General features: G+C 40.0%; 1 protein-coding gene across 4 annotated transcripts in view; it reads right to left on the bottom strand.

The window, feature by feature from the left end:
* Nucleotides 1-24,959, bottom strand: part of Pde4d (phosphodiesterase 4D) — a 683,624-nt gene that overhangs the window by 319,510 nt on the left and 339,155 nt on the right. The gene's annotated exons all lie outside the window — the stretch shown is intronic.

A 24,959-nucleotide genomic window follows, 5' to 3' on the forward strand; every position in this document is an offset into this window, starting at 1 on the left:
TTTGCGACAGAGCTTGCTTCACCCAGACTTTCTCTCCCTATTAGTGTCAGAGACACTCCCTTGAAAATTTGCTTTTAAATATAGCCTAGATTAAATAGCACGGCCACATGCAGCTCCTGAAAACTGTATCACACCCCACACATGTAGACACACCAACCAGTAGGTATGATTGAAATGAGTTGACTTTATATTAACCGTGAATGCTAAAAAGTAGTGACCAGAGGGTGTCATTAGAGAAAAAAGGAAACACGTATCCGTGACTGAGAAACTTGACATGGAATATTAAATTTCAAAGTTAGCTACCAAAATCACTTTCCTTATTCCAAATTCTCTTAGATACATGGATGAATTGTCACTATTAGCAAGCCTTCCCTAAGGATTTAGTACTTGCGGGGGAAACCATCACCTCCCTGCCAGTCAGTCAGTGTGAGAAGAAAACAGGCAGATCACTTTCAGCGCCTCTGGCAACTTTTCCCTCAAAGAGATGCCACAGTGTCACCTTGCCGAGTGAGCTGTGAGTGACTTTGACAACAGAGATCAATGTCTTGTCTGTCTTCTGTTCCCTAGAAACAGATCTTCACTCTTGAACAAATCCCTTAAAGCAACTCTCAGTCACGACACATAAATGATAGAAGCAGAGGAGGGTTCGGCGGCACAGTTTACCAGTCCAACATACGGGGCCGAGACTTCTATTCCAAGAGGTCTTCAAGAAGTCAAGGGACCCTGGTGTCGTCATCACCTCTCACAAGCCAGTAGTATTTAATGTTGACAATGCAGCATAATTCCATCGGTCCCTGTCTAAGCATTGCCCTGCCTGTGACCTCGATTGTAAACCAAGGCAGAGCTCAGCTAGTCTAGGATAAGATTAGAGAAGCTCGGAAAACTCTGGAAAGTGGTTAACCCCCTCCAAGCAGGACAAAATTGACCAATTGCCCTAAGGGATCATCTCAGTGCCTGCCAGGATGAAAGATCCAGAATGTTCACATGATTTCTGACAAAACAATGAAGACATTAAACAAGGCGATTAGTATAACAGCATCCAGCACAGTACGGAGATTCTGTAAGAGCTACATGCTCTCGAGATGTGCAGTACAAAACATTTGGACAGTTGCATGCCTTTGTTACCTGACCGGCACACTCAGAGAGTAAGTGAAAGGTGCCTGCCTGGCATATCAACAACCTTGACACTAAGAGCTCCAGTCTGAACAAACTCTGCTGGAACCAACCTGCAAAATTTTATTGATGAACAAATGGCCTTTGTACTCTTAGGGAAGAATTCTGATTTCATACTGGGAAGGCAGGTCCTGGGATTCTTAGAAGGGGCCAAGGCCTAGGCCATCTATCTTTTTGTTGTGTGAAATTCCACAGTTGCCACTCCCTTCCCATCAATCTATTCATCTCTACGCAGGGGTAGCTTTTAGGCAGGTGCAGCTCTATTCCTAACACAGTACTACATAGACAGGTAACTTCGTATTTAGCAGAATGGCTCTGTATGATACTAAAGCAAGGCAGTATAGGAAAACTGGTTGACTTTTCAGGTAGGGAGGAGTCCTGCAGGGCTCACGAGAAGAGGAGACTGGGTATAAAGGAAGAAGAACACGCAGAAATAGGAGAATAGAGCTGATACTTTCATCTCTCAAGATTAAAATCTCCCTTACACGAGGTTCTACATTTTGCAGGGCAAACAGCATCATTGGTGTCTGGTATTTACAAAAAGCTTTTGAGGCTCCCCAATATTACCTGTTATCATAGTCTTACTTTTATAATTTAAAAAATACATTAATTTTATTTGCAGACATGAGTGTTGTGTGTTTGCGGCCCACACATGTCAGAGGAAAACAGGTAGGAGGAAGTTGGTTCTCTCTCTTTCACCACATGGTTTGTGGGTACTGAACTCACGTCACCAGGCTTGGTGACAAGAGCTTGAACTCACAGAGCCATGAGGTCAAATTTCCTTCCCCATAGTTTTATTTACAATAAGATAAACCCTATCTTTCCATCTAGACCAAGTCTCCCAGACAGATTTTCACTAGTAATTTGTTTCCTTTGTTTTCACACACACTTCACACACACACACACACACACACACACACACACACTATGCAACCTTGGCCTGGAACTTGCTATGTAGACCATGCTATTCTTGAATTCATAGAAGCCCTGCTTCCTAAGTACTGGGTTAAAGGGATGCACCACCATACCCACAATATTAGGGACTGGCCATTACTCTACAGAGGTGAGAATTTAGGCAAATGGAATGTCAAGCCAAAACAAACAATGTTTTCTAGAGCACACCTTTGCTGTATCTATGCTCAAGCCAGCAACTTACAACTTTCATGTCCTATGTTTAGAGGTAGAAAGAAAGCAGAAAACTTTAAATACTTGAATTAATCTCACAAAGCCAAAATTTTTCCTCTCTAGTTCTTATTGTTACATAAAGTACTCATGTATGAAATTCTAAAAAAAAAACCAAAAAATAATTAAAGATTAAATTTATTCCAATATAGGGAAGATTGCCCCAAGTCTCCTCCAAGTACCCAACTCCTGCAGCCACTTAGACCTTATATTCTGCAGAGTTCTAAATAAGGTATCCTGTCTCTTCTTTTTGGTGTCTTGAATAATTCTCCTAGTTTTGTTCCAAGATTCCAGATGCTACAAATGACAGATTTGGGTGTTGGGGTCTGACCCAGAAACTCAGGATTTCCTTTATAGCCAGCCACCCGAAGTTCAACCGAGACTCGTGGATACAGATGTGGGGAAATTTAAACATAAGCATATGTGGATTCATTTACTTACATACTGAATCATGAGCAAACAGGATCCGAGAGAGTTAGCGCATGTGAAGTAGACCAGAGAAATAGCAGGGCTGCGCTGTGTTGAAATGTATTGCCTCAGGAAACCAGAGCAGTCAGATAAAGGGGTTTCAGGATAATGCTTCATTTTGAAATAGTTGTTGGTTAAAGACTCTAAGCTAGAAGTTACAGAAGTGAATTTTCGCTGTATAGCTAGCAGTTACCTCTGATGAGAGTAGTATTATAATATTTGAATTTTCAAGACCTGAACACTGATAATAGCAATAGATACGTTGATGTGGAAGAGTAAAAAATTTTCGTGGGGTAGGGGGTATCACAGCCCTAGTCAAAGAATTATGGGCAAATACTGACTGCTACCAGAGGGGACATAAGCCTCTCTGAGGTGAGCCTCTTAATCAGCTCTCCAACACAAAGTGGAAATCACATACACACAGGAAAAGACTCAGAGCTCAGCAGGTTACATTGCGTACCTATACATTTTTATAAATATGTATCAACAACAATGGAAAAAGTAAGGCCATCAATTTGAGAAGGAATGATGGGTGAGGGGACCATGGGAGGGGACACAGGAAGGTGTCAAGGGAGGAGCTGAAGGGGGAAAATGAGGGGAGAAGTGATTTAATTATATTTTAATTAAAAAATGAAACCATAAAACTTGCATTTTAGAATGATCAATTATAAAGGCATGTAACAAAAGGAAATTCGACAACTATCTGGTACATTTATTGAAATTAATGTCCCTTTAAGACCAGTTACTGTGGTTTATAAGAGGCTTTATTACATTAATTACTTGTGACAATAAATGATAGATTATTTCTGTGGGTGGAAGTGTTTTTGCAATTCAAAGAAGATCTTAGCATTATTTTGCAGCAGATACTTCACTTTCATTTATAGAAATAAACTATTTTCATTCCAAGCCTTATGTTAGTTTAGTTGATTTACAGGTCAATAATTCCAAGTTCTAAAATGGAGACCAATTAATTTATGTACTGGAATGCAGTTGAAAGCATCAGGATAGCATGGTCTATATTTTAATCAGTTGTAAATATATCCACTCTTTTATATGTCCCAAGATGCAAGTAAATAAATTACCATTGAAACATGGAGATCAATAGGACATGACAAACACAATAAGCAAAGGCATGCTTAAATATAAGAATAGGGGATCAATTCCACTGTGGATTGTGGATCAAATGCTTTACTCAAGGTCTCCATCTATAATGAAGTATATATAGAAATGATTTAGAAATTTGAAAGACAATTAGATCAAGCCTTTGATGGAACTCCTAAATACTTACATAGGGTAGGAAGAAGGTCTGGAGTTAAAGCTTAGCAGTTGAGAACACTTGTGTGTGTGTGTGTGTGTGTGTGTGTGTGTGTGTGTGTAACTTTAAATACCTTCCCTTCCATGAAAAAATAAAAAAATAATAAATAAAATAACGAAGTCAGAAAGACAAACATCACTATTACAAGCAAACTATTATTACCAAAATCCTTAAAGAATTTTATATTAAAATGAAACACCATCAGGCAAATGCACAGGAAATTTTCAATGCCTAACACATCCACTCTGATTACAGGGCCTTTGCAGAGGTTTTGAGTAGAACAAAATGTAATTTACATAAATGTATCCTAAACACACACACACACATACACACACACACACACTCCAGGTACCACCATTAACAATGTAACTTTTTAAGAGAGGAGAAGAAGGGACTTTTACCCTGTTAAAAGCATTTTCAGTTAAAAAAAAAATAACTTGTCCTTTAAAAAATGGTTACTTGTTCAGCATCTAATGAAATGATCATGTGTCTTTTTCTCTTTTAGTTGTTTATAAGACTTATATGGTGGATTGCATTGACGGATTTTCGTGTGTTGAACCATCCCTGCATCTCTAAGATGAAGCCTACTTTGTCATGGTGGATGATTTTTCTGATGTGTTCTTGGATTCAGTTTGCCAGTATTTTTGCATCAAGGTTCATGAGGGAGATTGGTCTGTAATTCTATTTGTTTGTTGTATATTTGTGTGATTTGGGTATCAGGGTAACTATAGCTCCATAAAAAGAGTTTGGCAATGTTCCTCATGAATACAAAGAATATACCTAAACATAATAAAGGAAATATACAGCAAACCAACAGCCAACATCAAACTAAAGGAAGAGAAGCTCGAGACAATGTTGTGAACTCTCTCCATATCTACTCAATATAGTATATGAGGTTCTAGCTAGAGCAATAAGACCAAAAAAAAAAAAAAATCAATGGGATACAAATTGGAAAAGAAGTTAAGCTTTCATTATTTGTTGATAATATGATGGCATGCATAAGAGACCCCAAAAATACCACCAGGGAACTCCTACAACTCATAAACACCTTCAGTAATGTAGCAGGATATAAGAGTAACTCAAAAAATCAGTAGCCCTCCTATCTACAGATGATATATAGTATTGAAAAAAATCAGAGAAACATCACCCTTTACAATAGCCACAAATAACATAAAATATCTTGGGGTAACGCTAACCAAACAAGTGCAAGACTTATATGACAAGAACTTTAAATCTTTGAAGAAAGAAACTGAAGAAGAGACCAGAAAGTGGAAAGATCGCACACGGTCTTAGATAGGCAGAATTAACATAGCAAAAATGGCAATCTTACCAAAAGCAATCTACAGATTCAATGCAATGCACATCAAAATCCCAGCAAAACTCTTCACAGCTCTCAAAAGAACAATACTCAACTTCTTATGGAAAAACATAAAACCAAAGATGATCAAAACGATCCTTACAATAAAGAAACTTCTGGAGGCATCACAATACCTGGCTTCAAACTCTACTACAGAGCTACAGTACTGAAAACAGCCTGGTATTGGCATAAAAACAGATAGGAGGGCCAACAGAATTGAATCAAAGACCTGGATATCAACCTATGAATATCTGATTTTTGAAAAAGAAGTCAAAATTATAAAATAGAAAAAAGAAAGCATCTTTTACAAGTGGTGCTGGCATAACTGGATATCGATATGTAGAAGACTGTAAATAGATCCATATCTAACACCATGCACAAAACTCAAGTCCAAATGGATCACAGACCACAACATAAAACCAACCACACTGAACTTCATAGAAGAGAAAGCGGGAAGTAGCCTTGAATGCATAGGCACAGGAGACTACTTCCTAAATATAACTCCAGTAGCTCAGACACTAAGAGCAACAATTAATAAATGTGACCTTCTGAATCTGAGAAGTTTTTGTAAAGCAAAGGCCATGATCAACAAGACAAAATAGCTGCCTACAAAATAGGGAATGATCTTCACTAACCCTACATAGGACAGAGGGCTGATGTCCAAAATGTACAAAGAGCTCAAGAAACAGAACATCCAAAGAAAACAAATAATCCAATTTTAAAATGGTGTAGAGACCTAAACAGAGAACTCTCAATAGAGGAATCTCAAATGGTTGAAGGATACTTAAGGAAATACTCAACATCCTTAGCCATTAGGGAAATGTAAATAAAAACACCTCTGAGATACCATCTTATACCTGTCAGAATGGCTAAAGTCAAAAACACTGATGACAACTTATGCTGGAGAGGATGTGGAGTCAGGGAACGCTTCTCCATCACTTGTGGGAGTGCAAATTTTCATAGCTGCTTTGGAACTCAGTATGGCAATTTCTCAAAAAATTAGGAATTAATGTACCTCAAGACCCAGAAATACCACTTTTAGACGTATACCCAAAGGATGCTCAATCATACCACAAGGACATTTGCTCAACTATGTTCAAAAGCAGCATTATTCATAATTGCCAGAATCTAGAGACAACCTAGATGCCCTTCAACTGAAGAATGGATAAGGAAAATGTGGTACATTTATACAATGGTGTATTACTCAGTGGTAAAAAAAAAAAATGACATCTTGACATGTGCAGGCAAATGGACAGAACTAGAAAAAAATTATACCAACTGAGATAACCCAGACTCAGAAAGACAAATACAGTATGTACTCATTCACAAGTGGCTTTTAGACATAAAGCAAAGAATAACCAACCTACAGTCCACAACCCCACAGAACCTAGACAACAAAGAAGACTATAAGAGAGAAATACATGAATCTACCTAGGAAGGAGAAAAAGACAAAATTTCCAGAGTAAATTGGGAGCGTGGGGGGGCAGAGGGAAGGGTGGAAGGGGAGAGGGGAGGCAAGCTGGGGAGTGGGGAAATGTATAGCTCAATTAAAAACAATAAAGTATAAAAATAGTTACTTCATGAGCAAAATACTATTAGATTTCTCTCTCTCCCTCTTTCTTCAACGCACCAAGGATTAGCTGTGATTGGTAATTTCGTTTCTCTATTTGTTATATTTTTTACCTTACATAAGAATAGAGTGTGTCTGATTAAGTCTTAAAAGGTTAATATTTTATTTGCAATACTAAAATCCTCTGTATCTTATTTACAAAGACTGAATAAAAACAAAAAAAGAACACAACAACAACAACAAAACAAAACAAAAAATGATGGAATGTTTCCCAGTTGTTCAAATCCTATGCTTCAAATGCAGGACTATTCTCGTTTTCTTTTTTATTTGAAAACTCTTGGGGATCTGAAGACAGATTGTTTAGTTGGTAAAGCATTTGCAACACTGAGCACAACTATGCTTCTGAGTTGTTGACCACACACAAAATAAAGCCAGAAATGGCTCCTTCCTACTTTTTATAGTTATGTTAATAAACAAGAAAACACAATTCTGGAATTACCAGGCTGGGAAGCAAATTGCTCCTTCGGGAGTAAGACCACAAGAGCTCAAATACCAGCAGTCTCTAAATAACAACAATCCCATGTGCTCAGTGTTGGTGATGTGACTTTTTTCCATGACAGTGTTTCTAAAGCCGATGGTCATAAACTTTTTTATTCTTGATCCCTCATTGATGACCTGTCTTCACCCTGGTGCATGGGGTATTGATTGAGTGGTATACGGAATGTCACCAGAATGTCAGGATGACTTTTCTCTGGTTCCTTATCCTAACTTCATGATTTCAATAACTAATTTCTGCTTATTTTGTAGTAAGAACATGAGATGTGTTATATAATCCCTGGTAATCAATTTCCGGGCTTTCCCTTACTTTTATTCTATCTTATCTCTGCGGGAATGGAGGTTTATGAAGTTTGAGTAATTTGTTCCTATGAGCAGGACGCTAACAGGCAGCAGATACGCAGTTAAAACTAAGATCCCTTTCACTGTAAAACCTACCTTCATGGTGTCTACATAGTAAGAAAAGGAATGGACGGGACAAGGCTCCTCCTGAAGGAACAGTAACTCATGGAGGAAGCTTAAAATTTTTCACAGGGAAGGACCAGATATCGCATGTAACAGCTACCTAATTACATATAGCTGGTCAAGTCATCCGGCCATTATTATCAATACTTCCTAAGTGGAGAAACTGAGGCTCTGAGCACCTCACTAAGTTTCTGCTATCCCAATGTTGACACATGGCAGATGCATGAGTACAGGTTGTTCTCTTTATCTCTAGATCATACTTTTTTCTCTCACTGGCAAGTGCTCTTTAAATCCTTAAATCCTGGGGAAAGACTGGGAGCTTGGGGTGGTACTGAAACTGAAGGCAAAGGTTGAGTGGCCCCAAATGTGAAGAGCCAAAGGCCAAAAGAAGGCATCTGAACCTCTGATATAGAGTGAAATAGAATCCTTTATTTTTGTGAATTTGTATTCATTTCATCACAGGGCCAACAAAACTTAGAGGGTGTTTTCTAGCTTCCTCTCCAAACCACCCAAGAGATTTACAACAGACTTGATTGTGTCAAGGGTAGCTTCTGAGTTTTGTTTCCCATGCTACTGCTGGTTTCCCTTTGTTCAGAGAAGTTAAATGTCTTTCCTCCAGCGGATGAGTGGCTAGCAGCAAGGCCTTGATGAAAATCCCAGCTCTCTGCAAAGTGTTAGAGAAGCCATTTCTATTAATGTCATAGAGACTCCCTCTGCTGAATTACTGCTGTGTATTTCAGAAGGCAGGTTTTCAGATCGCCAACATTAAAAACAAGCTCCTGGGTAGGACAAATGCTTGCCTCTTACAGACTTATAAATCACATTTAATTGGGAAAAACACAGGAGCTACATATTCACAAGTTCTTATTTCAGTCAGCTTGAATTTAGTTCAAAGCTAAGTGGCTGAAGACCCAGAGACCTAGTGCTCCTCAGACGCTTGCAACCAGAATCTCACCTTAGGGGACGTCTCTAAAACACGAGATAGCAAACTGTGCCCCATACAGTACCACGCCACCATCAGCACCGCCACCTCCATAGTCACGGGCATAGCCACCGCCGTTGCGACCACCACCACATGAAACAAAGCAATAAAAAGTGTCAAAAGGGCTCACAACCAAACACCTACACCATGCTTTTATGAGTAAAGCAACAAATGAGCGTGCCATAAGTGTGGCTAGGAGGACCAGACCAGGTTAGAATAAGCTAGGTGGGAGACTTCTGAAGCGGGAACTGATGGAGAAGAGCAAACTTGTGGAGACCAAATATTTATAATACGGTTCGAAAGAGAGATTTATTTTACAAATTAATCCCATGAGAATATTCAAAAAATAACAAAACCAAAAACAACAGAACAGTTAAAGTATTTTCTTGGGTGTATCAGTGAATTTAACTCTTAAACTCCACCTTGGGGAGATCATTTCCAACAGGTAATTATTATAGTAGACCTGAGTAATAAGAAGATTAGTGTTATAACAATACATACAGTGGTTTGCATGACAACACCTCCCATAGGCTGATATTTGAATATTTAGTCCCTAGCTGGTAGAACTGATTGGGATGGATTGGGGGTGTGTGGCCTTGTTGGAGGAAGTATGTCACAGGGGATGAGCTTTGAAGACCAGCCATTCCCATTCCCATTCCCAGTTAGTTCTCTCTCTCTCTCTCTCTCTCTCTCTCTCTCTCCTCTCTCTCTCTCCTCTCTCTCTCTCTCTCTCTCTCTCTCGTGCACGCACTCTGCTGCTTGGTGGTTGCTGTCTCAAGGTGTGAGCTCTTAACTACAGCTTCAATGTCATGGCTGCCTGCCTGTAGCTCATGCTCCCTGCCATGGGCTCTAATCCTATGGAAAGTCCCAATAAATTCTTTTTTTAAACTTGCTTGGTCACAGTGACTTAAAAGTAATTAAGAGTATATCAAATTAATAGTACTTGTGAATTGTACTTTATGTTGAACATAATTTAGAATTTTTCATCCTTTCTTATGGAGTCCATTTTAAAGGCTGTACTTCAAACTGGCAAAAATAATGTGTTCTGGCCACCCCCGTGTGTTGCAAAGCCTGTGTGTGTGCACACACACATGAAAAATATGAGTTCCTAAATTTTACTTAGGAAAGTAAATCAATTATAACTAATTGTTAAAAATACACTTAAAGATTATGAATTTTAAACATCAATATCCAGCTAAGTGATAAAAAGCTGCTACTCTGTGATTTTAGTCCAGGTTTTTCTTGGGTAAAATCCTTTCTGAACTGTTTGATGCTGGGAAATTCTTGGTAAATTCTGAGTCAGTCAAGTACTGGGTAGTGGATAAGTGGGAATTTTGCAGTTACTGACATTGTATAAAATATCCCCTAAAATTCATACAAGGAACATTTCAATAAATGAGAATCATTGTGCATTCTGTTCATGTAACTTTCTTTTACTTTTCTTATATTTTATGTGAATATGGTATAAATGTTAGGATACCTAAGAACATGATCTATCACTTATTTTAAGAAATGAAAAAAGTCCCCATTTAACTGCTAATGATTTTAGCAATCCTATGTTGTACTCCTATTGTTCAAGTCTGCTTGGTGTCTTCTCAGCAGTTAGAAATGCAGGTCACCTTCAGACGACATCACAAGACTCAGGAGGAGACCCACACCAGTCTTCCCCATTGTGAAGAGATCGCAGATGTGATCCCTGGATATGCTCAGCCTGTTGGGAGTTGTCTAATTGCCAAGGGACCCAGTGAATGACCAGGGACTTCAGTGATGCTGGAAGAAGTTGGCAAGCTCACATCTTCTCTGAGGGCTGTGGAGTATTCAACAGTGGGAACACTCAAGGATGTAGGCTTGCAACCTTCAGCAAGGCTCTTCAGCACGCTGCCAGTGCATTGGAAGCATTATTTTGAAGCATTATTACAAATGCTTTGTCAGGAAGTGTGTTGTCCCAAGACAACAAAAGTCGAATCTTGAAAATCATTTACTATTTAAAACTCACTCATTAAAATATGCACCAAAATACGGACTTTTCTTTCCTGGGCGATAGAATCAGGGATTTTTATACATTCTTCCCTATGGCAGTTGGCACATCCCTGACAACTACTACAACTCACTGTTATGAACAGATAAAATGGGATACATGTCAATAAAAACTTGAGTAACAAAGCTGCTTTTGCCTTCACTATGAGTTTTAAATAGATTCCGACCAAAGGTCATGAACAAAGACCTTTGAGTCCATTTTTATTTTATTTTATTTATTTATTTTTGTTTGTTTTTTCGAGACAGGGTTTCTCTGCAGCTTTAGTACCTGTCCTGGAGCTAGCTCTTGTAGACCAGGCTGGTCTCGAACTCACAGAGATCCGCCTACCTCTGCCTCCCGAGTGCTGGGATTAAAGGCGTGCTCCACCACCGCCCGGCATTGAGTCCATTTTTAAATTAGGCATTTCTCAAGGACATTTCACACGTGGTTGGGATGTTAGAGGTTCTGAGGGAAGCTCTTGGAAACCAGCAGGCCCTCACTCACATCATCTAGCATCTCTAATGGTGTGATGGGAAATCAAATTAGAAGCAGCATGGTGAGGTGTGCAGAAGACGAACGGTAAAGAATGGAGAAGGCAGCCTCCCAGATGTGGATTGGCAGCCATGTCATGGGCGGAGCAAAGGAGAGAAAAAAAATTGAGCACTCTGGGCATCTAAAGGGATTTGTCAAGTCTGAAAACAATTTTTTTTCAGAAAGGTATGGGGGGGGGGAGGGAGGGAGGGAGGGAGGGAGGGAGGGAGGGAGGGAGGGAGGGGGGGAGGGGGGGGGAGAGAGAGAGAGAGACAGAGAGAGACAGAGAGAGGGAGGGAGGGAGAGAGACAGAGACAGAGAGACACAGAGAGAGACAGAGACACAGAGAGACACACACAGAGAGAGAGACACAGAGAGACACAGAGAGAGAGAGACAGAGAGAGTGGGATGCTAACAAGGTGCCCCCTAGTGAAGACAGGGTTTCACAACTGCCCCTCCAGGTCTGCAGCTGAGCCATGCAGGGCATTTGCTTCCCCTCATTCTCTCAAACCAATGCCCAGGCCTTCAAGGGGTGCAGATGTGGACAGTCCAGGACCAGGGATACTATTATATATTTACTGAAAGGCCAGGGAGAAGGCGTTAACACACTTGCCTTTAACCTGGAGTCTCGATTTCCATTCCCCAGGACCCACGTGGAAAAAGGAGACAACAAATTCCTCCAAGTTGTCTTCTGATCTGCACATAGGCACACACACACACACACACACACACACACACACGTAAACACACACACCACATAATTAATATTCCTTAAATATTTGCAAAAATTATCCACATAACTGTATTTCTTAATGATAATGTCTTAAAAAGAATGTTTTAAAAATAGTAAATCAGCATCTATGTTTATCCCTACTATGCATGGCATTTGCTCTTTCTGCTAAGAAATGTGTTTTGTTCATTCTACAAAGCAAAGTTGTGAATATTGAAAACTGCAGACAATATGAAAGTTAAAATATTGCCTTTTCAAATTAAAAACAATAGAGCCAGCAGGATATAAAGAAATCAGTCTCTAACTGATGAGGAGATTCGCCCTCTGTTGTCTAGCTTTCATAGCGCTGAAGGATGCTGTGTAGGCTGCTGGGGTAAAGTGCATAGCACCGGGCTTGTTGAGTGCTGGTAACCCCTTGCACACTGTAATACTTTTTTTTGCCCTGCCAGGCAAGATAAGCCTACTAGTTGTAATAATGGCATGCTGGCTGTGCTACCTGGCTAAAGAATGAGCTTTCGTCCTCACCCAGTCTCCCTGAAGGCCTCTTGCCAGTAGCACTCTGAACCCTAACTGGTTGAGTGCATGAGCTGGAGTGCCTCCCCCACTGGAATTCCCCTTAATTCCCAAACCACCCTCGAATCGAATCACCACATTTCAAATGCTGAAACAGCATGCTGCCTCGGCAAATGCGGTTTCCAAACAAGTTTCGTGTAAAGGAAAACCATTCAGAATAAGAGCAGATTTCTCAGTGGAAGCTTAGAAAGTCAGAAGAGCTGGGAGCAATAAACTCTATTTTCTGTAAGACCATGACCACCAGCCTCGACTACTGGCACCCAGAAAAAAAAAAAAAAAAAAAAAAAAAACACGTGGAAAGGATTGTAATTACCATTAGTTTTGTTTAGTAGACACAAGATTGATAAGATTATCAACTCGTTTGGGTATGTATCATAAAATCATCTGATCATTCTGGGAAAGCAGATCTATTTTACTATTCAAAAATTCACTTAATGTAGTGTATCAATAAGTATAATAGAATATCATAGGTCATTTTAGTAAATGTAGGAGAAGTAATTTCACAAAGTTCAGTAATAATTTTTGCATATATGTATGTGTATGGTATGTGTGTATATGTAGTCTTATATGTGGGTGAGTGTTTGTGTGTGGAGACACATCTATATTTTTCCTGACTGCACCCTACCTTACATATCTAGAAAGACAAGGTGTCTCAATTGAACACAGAGCTTACCCACTGGGCTAGTATAGATAGTCAGCTTGTCTCTGCCTCACAAATGCTGGGATTATAGAAAGGACTTCAGACTGCCCACCCGCCATTTACATGGGTGCTGGAGACCTAAATTTTGGTCTGCACACCTGTTAAGACTTTATCTACAGAGATACCACTTCAGCTCTATAATTAAGCTTAGTTTATCAGGAAAGGAGAGAAAAAAAACAACTTTTGCAAAGGGTGAATAGAAAGAAACTTCAACACAATAAAGTAACATCAACCAGAAGGAGAGGGGGAGGGAAGTGAGATGCCTCCAAAGGCTTCAGACTAATGAAAGAAATAACAGAAGCAGAATTTCAAAACAAATAATACTTCGATTCTATTTGCAGCAGTGGTCCTCAGCCTTCCTAATGCTTAGCCTCTTTAATACAGTTCCTCATGTCATGGTGACCCCAGCCATAAAATTATGTCATTGCTACTTCATAACTGTAATTTAGCTACTGTTATGAATCATAATGTAAAATATCTGGTATTCAGGATGTCTGATTCCTGAAAGAATCACAACCCACAGGTCAATGTCAGGGAAATTCTGACATTATGTTGTCAGGATTTCCCATCTCCACACCACTTCTCCAACATCAAAGATGATAGAACACATCATACTGCTTGCATCTTTTTCAACATAGGTTTTTAGATGACCATATTATTGCTATTTTTTAAAATTCAGTTAAGCTTTTTGTTTTTATCATACATGCTAACTGACATCATTTGTTTGGAATGGTGCCTCTGGAATTGTGAGTAAACCTATTACAGGTGTGAAAAGCTTAGGCCCAATTCCCTTAGAACTCATAGCTAAGTGCTGAACTCAGAGGAGGCTAGACAGGGTAAAGCTGCTGTTACCTGGTGAGAGGCAGGAATGAGAAAGAATTAGCCACGCCCAAGGCATCCGGTGATTAGCAAGGCTTCTTTGCATCTCCAGTTAGTTTCTTATCTAGTGTAATGAAGGCATATTACAGTCTTAAAGAGTGTGTACAGAAAGAACACACTCTAAGCTCACTTTTCTAGTGGGGTCTGAACTTCCTGTGGCCTTGATTCCCCAGGACTGCCGTGTACAACAAATCTCAATAAACTAATTTAATGGATTCTTCGGGGTTCTTAGAAGACAGCCTCAAGAAATTTCATTATTGTGTTCCAAATTCTGTCTTCCTTCATGGGATGAATATTTAATTCTGTCTTGTTCCAAAAAAGACTTAAGGCTCCTCCATTTCCTTTAGCAATTAGTTTAGATAAACTGGGTTACCCATCTGGAAAGCAACACATGCTTATTTATAATTTCCATAGCTCTAGTTGTACTTCAGCATGGTCCGGAGCATTTCATAGAGAAGAACATGCAGTTATCACTTGAGGGAATAAATATATATATTCATAATACCCAACATGTCTTTGAAAATAAGCCCAGATGACTGCTTAAATCAGTCATTTTATCTTACGTCAATTCATCCAGACTTTTAAAAGGAAGTGAAAAAAGACATAGAGTTAAGACCTTAGAGATACGTGAACAAAGGTCTCTGGAAAGAAGCTGGACTTCTCGCCCAACCTTCAGAAAGGTGTGGAGGAGCTGACTAAAATGTAAATGACTGTGGAGACTCTGGAATGTAACAAACCCAGAGCCAAATCAGCTTTGGCTATCCCCAGTCCTCTTAATAACCATTTATTCCAATCTCTGTACCTGACCTACCACCTTTCTGACAATTAGCTAAATAAATCCTTTGGGATGTTCGAATGGACACCTAGCTGCCACAGACCTAAGGCTAAGAACACCATCCGTCTTTTGCTCTGTATTTTTATGTGGATGGTTACACAATGGAATCAGCTGGCGTATTGGTTACACTTGTAGTGCTGGGATAAAACACCATGACCAAGGCAGCATAGAGAAGGAGGGGTGTATTTGGGGCTTACAGTTCTAGAGAGATAGGGCCTGTCATGATGGGGACAGCTATGAGAGCATGAGCTGGAAGCTAACAGTGTAGGGCTCACATCTGGAGCCACAGACAAGAAACACAAAGAGCTAACTAGGGATGAAACATGACTTTTGAAACCTCAAAGTCCAGTGGTAGTCTTCCTCTGGCAAGACCACACCTCCCAGGCCTTCCCAACAGTGCCAAACAACTGGGGACCAAGTGTCCAAATGCCAGAGACTTCCTGGAACATCTTTTTCAAATCTCCACATCTAGTCAGTCTCTGCTCTAGCTTTTCACTGGTTCATCGAACTGCCCAGTTTTCTCAATCTTTAAAACATTCTAAAGCTTCAAAATAGTCAAGCTCTAAAAACGACTTTTGAAGAGTTCTATATATTTAGACAGTAATTCATGTTGCTTAAAAAGCAAAACCAAAAACAGTATAACCAAAGCTTGCCACAATTTTTGCATTGTGTCACACAGTGTTACAGCATTTACCAAGGCCATTCACGAGACTTCTCATCATCTTTGTGCAGGGCTAAGGACTTTTGGACTAGAAGTCCAACTTAGCATAGTTCTTGGCTGTCCTGCTGCCTGTCTTCAGGAACGTGCATCCATACACAGGGAAAGACAAGGATAGGGCATACATTAAAGGAAAAGATATACACAATGGGAGAGAGGAGTGAGAGAATGACGGAGAGGGGGTGTGAGGGACAGAATGAAGATAAAGGCAGGAAGAGAAAGATAGGGGAGAAGGAAGGGGGAGAGAGTGGAAGAGGAACAGAGAGGAGAGATGGGGAGCACAAGCAAACACTTTATCTCTGGGCTACTTTCCAGGACTTACTGACTGCAGAGCATAGGGAGAATAAACACTAGGTATTAGTCCTGTAGGTCTTTCTAGCTGGTCCTTCCTTTCCTGGTCTCGCTGGTCTCTGGTCCCCGTCATGGCTTAGTGTATGATAACTCTTCTCACAACATAGAACTGAGGACAATTCTCTCCTTTCTGGGATTAGCAAGTTGATTCTCAAGGTGTATCTGACTGTATTATGCATCAGAGATACAAGTGTCCATGTAAATCGTTTCTGATTCATATTTCAATCATATGCCCCACTGCTTTTTTTTCTAGCAGTGACCTAAGAATCATGTCCAAAAACAGAGGTTGGAATGCTAAAACAGGCTCCCGTTTGAATAACACATATTAGTCCTATGCAAAGGATGAATATTCATGAAAGAATGCTCAGAAAATACAGAAAAGTGAGCAAAAGAAAAGAAAATCAGCCATTCCCAGAGCTAATTTGAAAATCTGGCTCATTTTCATTTTTATATAAACACATGAAACTATACATCTAATTTTAACATTTAATTGAAAATTTTAATGTCTGTTATTGATTTCAAACTCATTTTAGCATATATTTTACAAGAGGCACTTTCTCATATTATCTGACTTTATTTGAAAAAAAAAATTCATGGTTGAAAAAATTCCATTCCCTTTATATAATGCCAACGTTTATCTAAACATTAGCTCATGTAGGATATTTATAATATATCTATTCGATCTGTGAAAGCCAAAGTTACATTTTATGTTTTAATTACTGTGCCTTAGAGATCCATGAAACAAAAATGTCTGATTCAAAAACCTCTTGCTAGCCGGGCGGTGGTGGCGCACGCCTTTAATCCCAGCACTCGGGAGGCAGAGGCAGGCGGATCTCTGTGAGTTCGAGACCAGCCTGGTCTACAAGAGCTAGTTCCAGGATAGGCTCCAAAGCTACAGAGAAACCCTGTCTCGAAAAACCAAAAAAAAAAAAAAAAAAAAACCTCTTGCTCAAGGACCCAGCTGAAATGCTGAAAGTTGGAGGCTGTTGTTTATGGGAGATAACAAGCCACGTGTTTTCACTCCCTCAACAAGTTTTTTTTTTTTTTTTTTTTTTTTTTGACCCTTATACACTCATGTGCTTGACCACATGTGGGCGGGAGGTTTGCAAGCAGGAAATATGTTAAGATGTACACTTGCCCCTGATTGGATGTAGGCTAGAGGTATGTCAGCATGTATGCTTGCCCCTGATTGGACCTGATGGAAAAGACTTCAGCCACTGTAAACCGTGATTCAGGGCCATTTCCTGGGAACTTGGGTCCATCCTCCTGACCAGTATTTAATTAAAGCTGGCTTCAAATTTGACTTTAAATTGTGGTAGTGATCTTATTCTCAATTGGTGGAATTAACACTCAATAGTACAACTAATTCTGGATAAATATCTTTAAATACATATCTTCTTAACGTGTCAGAAGACCTCTGTAAATCCTAATCCCTTTAAATAGAGTGAATAAAGCATAGGATTATTTTTGAAGCCTGAGGCAACTAATTATGTTTGTTCATTTTCCTAAGGGAAAAAAATATACCTTTAGTTCGTTCAAAAATTAGGGTAACAAATCACATTTGTATGCACAATTTGGACTTTAAATTATTTGTAAAATGATCATTTAAAAATAACTTGCAATGTGCTACATCGGAACAATTTCACTCCCTGAAACTTAGTATCTAAAACAGCAGGCCAGTGACGCCTCCCTTATGAGATAGGAGAAAAAACTTCCACCACATAAGCAGTTAATTTGGACCATATTTTATACAAGGCCCAGAGCAACAAAAAGGAAGGAGAGAAAGAAAGCCAGGAGGGTATTATTAGACCAACACAGAAGTGGTCAGCCACTGCCAGTCCTTGTGGTCACTGAGGTCATAAGAGCTGCAGACCAGCATTTCAGACAAATTATGCCCATTGAGGTCACGAGGTTCTACTTGAGGCCATTTTTCATAATTATAATGTTCTGTTTACAAAAAGCCCTTGACTTAAAAGTATCCTTTTGTGCCCTCTAGTGTCTGAATTCACCAAGACTTCTGAGAAGTTCAACTCGGAGAGTTCAGGGGGACCACTTTCATTGTGTTGTTGGTTTTTTCCCCTCTCTATCTTAAATCCCTTCATTTCAAAAAGAACACGAATTGGGGCATTACTATGGTACAATTCTTGCCATGTCTGTAACCTTTATTTTGATGAATAAAGCTTTATTGGCACACAAAGCACACACCTATAAAGGGTTGACTGTGGACAACTGCATTTTCTCTTCATAGTAGAGTTGAAAGCTGAATTCTGAATTGATGATGTTAAAATCTTTACTCTCTAGATTTGCACCAACTGACCATGACTTGGGCCAGGCAATTCAATATTAGGTTAGAGACTGTAACATTTTAGAATGTTTTTAAATACCATTCCTTTCTGTCAACTGTCAGGACACTACTTAAAACAGATAGCTCGAAGTCAGTCAGGTGGCATTTGCTCCAATGACCAACCTTTAACTTCCTTAAAGAAACCAGACTTGTCCTAGCTTGTGTAATATGTTCTCATTGAGATAACATACACTTGATCCTGATGACGTGGATATGATTCCCATCAGAGGGAACAACATAAGACCGAATAAGATGTGACCTCACCCAGTAAGACCAGAATCCAAAGAGCTTTGAGATCCTTGTGTTGATTCAGTGCTCGCATGGATTCCTATCGTTAGCACAGTACCCAGGATAGCCAGTCAAGTTCGAAGGGTTCCAGGCCTATTGTGGCTTACAGTTCGGAAAGTTCCTAACCATCGCAGTTAGTCCTGTTGCTTTGGGTGAGACAGCACACCACAGAGGGATGCTAGGCGAACAAAACCACTCACTTCTCGGCAGGAAGTGGAAAAGAGAAAAGGCCTGAGGTTTCAGCATCCCCTTTAAGGGTCTTTCCCAATGACCCAAAGAACTTTTAAAGGTCCAACCACTACTCTCTACATCAATCAAGTCTTTAATACAATGGCCCTTTGGGGACGCTACAAACACAAACTGTACCACCCATCTATTATTGATTAGCCAGAATGCTGCTGATCAACATTTCTATTTTAATGCATTTCAAAAGAAAGCATGATTTTACCTTTAGATATATACATGGCATTTTTGCTCTCTATATATCATCTATAACAAGCACAGAGTGTATTAAATTTGTGTTTGAGTCAATTCTTATATGATTGTTTCTTTTATATACTAATAAGGGTATAGGACACCATGAAAAATTGATAGCATATATGGAAACTTGACTGGCTACTTCACTTTTGGGGTTCAAATCTCAGGACTCCCTTATGCCCCTGGAACATTTACATTCTCTCTCTCTCTCTCTCTCTCTCTCTCTCTCTCTCTCTCTCTCTCTCTCTCTCTCTCTCTCCCTCCCTCCCTCCCTCCCTCCCTCCCTCCCTCCCCCCCCCCCCCTCTCTCTGTGCCTAGTACCTTTATTGAAATATTCTCCCCTTATTTGAAATAATCACTACATAGGTCATTCAGGTTTTTTGTAATGTTTCTCAAGAAAGGAATCTATTTTCTCTTTCTAATTTAAATTTGATTTCCATTGCAATCCTGGTCAGCATTCTTTTTTTTTCATAGATACACAGAAGCAACAGCCTGGCCAGACAATTTACTCAATTCCTTAAGCACAAGCCCAAACACAGACACAGCATAGACTTACACATAAAACCTCTGAACCAAGCAGCATAAACCAACAACATGACTTCTAATCTGCAGTAACAACAATGTATTTTGTTGTGAAGTGTTAACAGAATTAAAATAAAATTCATCACAAATTAACAGCATACCTCCATTCCACGAGGGGAAAAAAAAGTATCCAAACTTACCTGCAAAAGAAAAAGGAAAGAATTCAATCTCAAATGAATGGGCACTTTAATATTTTCAATAGATTGCCAAAATTTTTATAACAATGCAGTTAGTTCTTAAATATCGCTGTGTATATTGTTTTCTGTAAACAATATTTTTTGGCTTTGGTTGATGCCGAAACAGCTGGCCATGGTATTTTCTAGTAGCCAGATTTGCCAGAGGGAGAACTGTGAGAACCATTAAAAAATATCCAGCACCCAGCTCTGCACTGATGAGAAATGTAGAGAGGCTAAATTCAAACAGTGGAAAAATAATGTGTTTTACACTCAGACTGACTAGTTATAAATCCCAGCTCTAGTATAGGCCTGATGCTTCAAGTCATGATAAAACCTTTGAGCCTCCATAACCCCATCTGTAAAATAGGAACATCATATTTACTTAACTGGATCATAGCACACAGTAAGTAAAGCCCTCACATAACCTCAATAAAGGTTGGTGGCCTTGGTGGCCCGAAAGCTTGATCTCATGCTAATGCTTTGCGATTTAATGTACGAAAGAGCTTTATGGAATTGAAGTGAATATAAATTATAATGTAGTTCTGCATTTTTTCATCTTCTTCGTAGGATAACCAGGGCGGTTTATGGAAAATATCTGCAATCTGAGTGCTGGGTGATGTAACTTTCCTGTGACAATTCAGCCACTTCACCCTGAGTTCACTTAACTCAGGATGCAGCAAGGCCTTGGCATCTCAAAAATCACACTGTTTCCTTGACAACGTCTGCTTTCTCCTCCCTGAAGCCTCTCTAGCCTTCTAACCATTGCTGGAAAACAGCAAAGATCTTTCAGCCAGTCCACTTGGATCCCCCTCTCTTCTCTTTGCTGCCTAATCCCAGGTGTCTTCCAGCCTTGCCTCTAGGGCAAAGGTTGCCTATGACTTTCTGAAAATCTCTAGGGTCCTCCCAGCCTGGGCATTTAGCTCTTCTCTATTTGCATTACATTTTCCATGTATTTATCACCCCATAATTAGATGCATTTATTTAACTGCATTTATGTGTTTACCTGTCCTTACATTAAATTACACTAAACGTTACCTTCCTAGACAAGCTACACAAAAACTGGGGTTTCTCTGTGTTTTGTTCATCATTGAACACCCAGGACTATGAAATGCAAAGGAAAAGAAGCTGCTCAAAAAAGCCATTTCTTTAAAGAATGGATAAAATAGCTATGAAAAAGCCAAGCATATTTAAAATAATAAACTTTAATTTATATGAAAACATACTATTTTAATTCCATACCCTATCATATTTATCACACAGACACATACTTAATTAAATTACTACCTAGAAATAAATAATTTGATTCAAAAATGCCCATGAGGATTATTGTGGTCATAATTAGAGATTCTGTCTCTAAAGGGACCACCCCAAAACCAAGGTCTCAGCACAAAGAACATTTATTTACCCCAGAGGAACAAAAGGCAGGGAATAAGAGACAAACACAGGAGATCAGAGGTTGAGGGCAAAGGGGAAAGGAACAGGGGAGATGTGGAGAGATATTGTCTTGGGGGCAAAGGACTGCTTCCAGAAAGAGAAGAGACAAATAGCAGCTTAGAAAGGTGAAAAGGGAAACTCTGTGTTAGGATCAAGTGTTCAATTTTGGTTGGGCATGTTCATTAGGTGAGCCAAAGTGGGCTTTGGATTACTAGACTTCAGTACTTTGATACCTGGACCATGGTAGTCAGACTCAGGAGGAGGAAGTGGTCAAATAAGGGAACAGATAGTGGTGGCTGACTTTAGGAAGGTAGTCTGATGGTTTCTTAGCAAAGAAGAGGGAATGGGAGAGAAGGGCAAGCCTGTCAGAGCCATGTTTGCCATGCTTGGGCTAGTCAGAGTCTCTTCATCTTCCCCTTTCCAGGTTTCCACTCACTGCTTCAAGGCCCTAGTAACCATTTTGTAGTTGAAGCCTTGAGACCAGTTCTGGCCCACAAAGTACACACATCAATAAAGAGAGTTTAGACAATAACAATCAATAAGCAGGTTTAGACCCTCTGCTGCCCCGCCTCCATCCCTCTACTCGAGGAATTAGTGAAGCACACTAGCATCACTAGCAGCTTTCTGACTTCAGTGGGCCACCGTAGAGCAGGGCTGAGCTCCTAGCTGATGAGGTACCATAAGGAAACAAAAACAAACTTAGGGACCTAGGGAGATTTTTCGTGGGGAGAGGACTAGTCCTTCAAGCATGAGAACTTTAGTTCTGTCTCTCACACCAAGTTAGTCACGGAGCCCAGCACACTAATGTTTGCACCTAGGGAGGGAGAAGGCAGAGGCAGGAGGCTCTCGGAGATTCAGGTGTAGTGAGAGAGCATTTCTTAAGGGAAGAAGACAGCCATTGATAGAGCAGGGCACCTAATATCCTCCTCTGGCTGTCACACACAGGTAAGTACAATGGGGTACTCATATACACACACATTCATGTGACACACACACACACACACATACACACACACACTCACACACACAAATAAGACTAAAGGAAAAAATACCCTTTTCTCATATATGATTGGGTGGAGGGAGGAGACAATAAAGCATCTAAAACAATGAGAATGAAGCTGAGTCAAAGTGGCTCAGCAGCTACCAAAGGAGAAATGTGGACTTCAGTCATCACCTCTGAACCTGGAAAGTTACAATCACGACCGGCCTGGCCAGACATGCCCTCAGTGCAGTCATGGTACAGATGTCACTGGGGTGTCCACCTACATTCTGAGTAAATTTAGAGCCTGCTCCGAAGGATGAAACCTGTATCTGACCCCTTGTATCCAGCTGAGATATGGCTGCATAGGTCATAGATCCGAGAAGAGAGCCTCCTACTATTGTCCAGCAGGGGGCATAGTGCTCCTGCCCGAGATTCCTGCCACACCATCTCGCCCATGGAAAAACCTGCAGCTAATGGCTAGCTGAAGGAGAAAGGGAAGATAACACAGTTGTCTAAAGTCCTCTCCATTGTGAAGTCTCCGAGGGGTCGGTGAAGACTTCATTGAGTCTTTAATCCACTTCCTCCTATCTCTCTGGCAGCACTTTCCCATGAATGTGGCTGACATCAAGCTCTCTCTCATCCTCTCCTTCACAACACCCTACACTATAGGTCCCCCTCATTTGTCCTTCCATCCCCTCACAACGGCTCTCAGTGTATATCTGCTCCCTTCGTCTTCAGTCACTCCAACACCATGGCCATGGAAAAAAAACATTAAGTATTTCTGTGTAGGGGCTGTCTGTGGGTAGGGACGAAGGCAGGTGTCTTTCCTATTCCTACACGCTTAGGTTTAAACCCCTATATTCAATTAGAGATAATGTGAGCATATGTGACCTGCTCATTACAAGTAAATGGAAGAACACATTTTAAAAGATTATTGATGTAACAGCTCTTTTCTGTGAGTTTGAATTAAAAACCATTTTAATAAGCAGAAAAAAGTGGAGGAAATTACCAATGATTACATGGAATGTTTATCTCTCAAGTCTAGTTAAATAATAACAACATCCCTCCCCATAAACCAGAGAAGAGAAAGTCAAATAATGGGTAAGACACTGGCTTGATAATTAAAAGGTTTTTTTTTTCTTCTAATTGTTAGACTTTTAAGACCTTTGAATATGCTAACTGGAATGTAACTATTCTGGAAGATGAGAGAATTTCTCTGGAACAGACGCACCTTCTACTCCCACGTCAATCACAAAGCAATCAAGCAGCTTTTGAAATGTGCTCTGGGGCTTGCTGCCTATACGTTTAAAACAATTTCACACTAACCTCAGAGCCTCTGTAACTCCTACAGGCTCCTCGACCTTAGCAAAGGAGGCAGAAGGGATTTCTAGTCCCCTGAAGAGCAGCAAATTGAACTGGAAAATAGTGTAAGTTAACCCAGCATCAGGTGAGAGCTTTCTCCATTAGAGCTAATTGCCTGCTAAATTAAAATTCATCATAATATTTGAATCATGATCATTTAATGTAAAAACGTTTCCACTCTAAGAATATTCTGTACTAGAAGGCAATTTTTCACCATCCTGAAGTTTATTTAGGCAATGTGCCTACATTTTAAGAATCTAGTTCCGTATTTCTAGTTCTGTATATGAAAATGTTCTCTCTGACTCACCTCAGAAACTCTGATAACAAATAGAAAGGTCATGTTTCATGATGTTTAAGATATTTTGAATATGACATTTTCTTCCTAGAGATTTAAAATATTTATCCACTCAGTGAAAGATTCTGGGAGTACTTCTGGTGATATATTAGCTTAAGTCTGTGAAGCTGAACTCAATTGATATGGAGTCATTTTTCATTTTCATTCCTCACAAGGGAGGAAAAAGAAGACAATCTTTCATTAATACTGAAGAGTAAAACAGAGCCTTGTTTCCTCACTAGATGAGGTGCTTTGGGGGTGTAGCGGGCGTGGTTGGCGGGCAATGGGAAATAACCAAACTAGCCTTATATGAAATACTCAGCTTTAATAAAAGGAGAAAATGGGAGAAACTTACAGAGCCAGAGTTCCAGCGAAGAGCAGGGAACCAAGAGAGCAAACCATCAAAACAAGGATCTTTTAAAGGTATTTTGTGCCCTGGAGGGGTCAAGCCCCTCAGACAAGGGATTGGTCAGCTACCCCATCATGGGGGAAGGCACCCAATGTCTCCATGAAAGAGAAAGTAGCAAGAGCAGGTAGTTTGACCATACTTATAGGGCAACCTGGCTCAGGACTTTCCCC

This window comes from Arvicola amphibius, chromosome 3, assembly GCF_903992535.2.
Source record: "Arvicola amphibius chromosome 3, mArvAmp1.2, whole genome shotgun sequence".
NCBI lineage: Eukaryota > Metazoa > Chordata > Mammalia > Rodentia > Cricetidae > Arvicola > Arvicola amphibius.